This window comes from Condylura cristata, unplaced genomic scaffold (assembly GCF_000260355.1).
Source record: "Condylura cristata isolate star-nosed mole 26May11 unplaced genomic scaffold, ConCri1.0 scaffold00004, whole genome shotgun sequence".
Classification (NCBI taxonomy): Eukaryota; Metazoa; Chordata; class Mammalia; order Eulipotyphla; family Talpidae; genus Condylura; species Condylura cristata.
Window position 1 is genome coordinate 143416 of NW_004567105.1, and position 1581 is coordinate 144996.

The 1581-nt window shown below is 76.9% G+C and overlaps 1 protein-coding gene across 1 annotated transcript in view; it reads left to right on the top strand.

The window, feature by feature from the left end:
- Nucleotides 1–1581, top strand: part of SBF1 (SET binding factor 1) — a 19237-nt gene that overhangs the window by 5762 nt on the left and 11894 nt on the right. The window lies entirely within an intron of this gene.

Below are 1581 nucleotides of genomic sequence, written 5' to 3' on the forward strand. Positions count from 1 at the left end.
GCGGCTGCGGGGCTCCCGGCCGGCGCTCGCGTCCCCCCTGCTTTGCAGCCCCAGCTGGCGCGCGGCCACCCGCCCTCAGCTCTGCGGTGACTTGGCCGGTGTCCGCCCCTCTGCAGCCCGGGACCCGCCTCTGGGCCTGGGGGCCCCCGCCGGGCTCCGGGAGGGCCCGCAGTGGGGATCTCGCAGGGGCCCTTCCTGCCGCAGGCGGGCGAGGGATGTGGGTTCAGTGTGGGGCCGGCCTGAACCTGCCAGGGCAGCTGTGGGCCCCAGGCGCCCGCCCCAGCGGCGGCCTCACCGGGCTGGGGTGCGCGCCCCCTGCCGCGCCGACCCTTCCCAGCCCAGTGGCAGGACCCCGACCCGGTGCAGACCCCTGCGCCCTGCACCTGGGGCTGGGGTGGCCGTGTCTCTGCCCCGCTCCTGCGAGGCCCCTGGCAGTGTCCGTGGGCTGGCCGCGGGCAGCGCCGGGGGTGTCTGGGTGGGAGGCTCGCTCGCTGGCCCCAGCCCCAGAGACCCTCCCTGCCCGGCCGTCCCGCCCAGGTCCCGGCCTCCGGAGCAGGTTGGGGCTGTTTGGGTTGGCCTCGCTGGCCCGGCCCCGCCCGAGCCCGGGGTCCCAGGCCTGGTGAGAGCTGTCTGGCTGCGGGAGCGGACACGGAGCCCGGCGGGCTGCCCCTGCGCCAGGCAGGCTGCTCTGGAGGGGTCCTGTGGCAGCCCCAGGCGGGCCTGGCCTGGGCACCTGCTGTCCGCCCCAGGTCGGCCTCACGGTGGGCGCCGTCTGTGCCCCCAGGTGCCCTTCTCCTGGCCCGGGGTCCCGCCCAGCGGTGCCTGTGCCAGCCAGTGAACTGCCGTGGGCTGGGTGTCTCTGCTGTCGTGGCCTCCACGGCCAGCGGCGGGGTGGGCGCCTCCTGGCTCTGTCCGGGACTGGGCAGGAGCGTGGGGGCTGCCCTGCGGGAGGCCCCTGCGTGTCCTGGGCCCTTCCCAGCGAGGAGCCCCTGGCTGGGGTGTGGGTGGCTGTGCAGCCCTGGTGTGTGCCCAGGGCTGTTGCTGGACCGGCCAGCCAGGCTGCGCGGTGGCCTCCTGCTCACAGCGCCCCGGCCCTCCGGAGCCCCTGGAGTCTCGGGCGGGGTAGCAGGCGCTGGGGTCCCCTGCAGGCCTGGGTCGCGCCTGTTTCCTGAGGAGGGTCCTCCTCGGGCTGGGACTTGAGGCCACGTCTGCGGCCGCCGAGCCGGGCGAGGGCCGCTGCCTGGCGCTGGGCGGAACCCGGTGGGAGCCCCCCTTGCGGCAGGGCTGGGCCGCCCCTCACCCACTCTCCCAGCGGGCTGGTGCGGCGGGCCTGGCCCAGGTGGCCTCTGGCTTGGGGCTGCACACAGCTGGGGCCGGGGCCGGCGGGCTCAGGGCCCAGCTGCCCGTGGCGGTGGTGGGCGGGGCTGGACGACCCCTGGGCCAGCCGTGTCTGGGGTCCTGGGGCCAGCGTGGTGGGTGTGGCACCAGCAGACACCGCCCCCTGCCCTCCCCCAGTGCCTGCTGGGTTCCCCAGGGCGGCAGGAAGCTGAGGTTTGAGAGTCTGTCTCAGCCCCGCCCGCC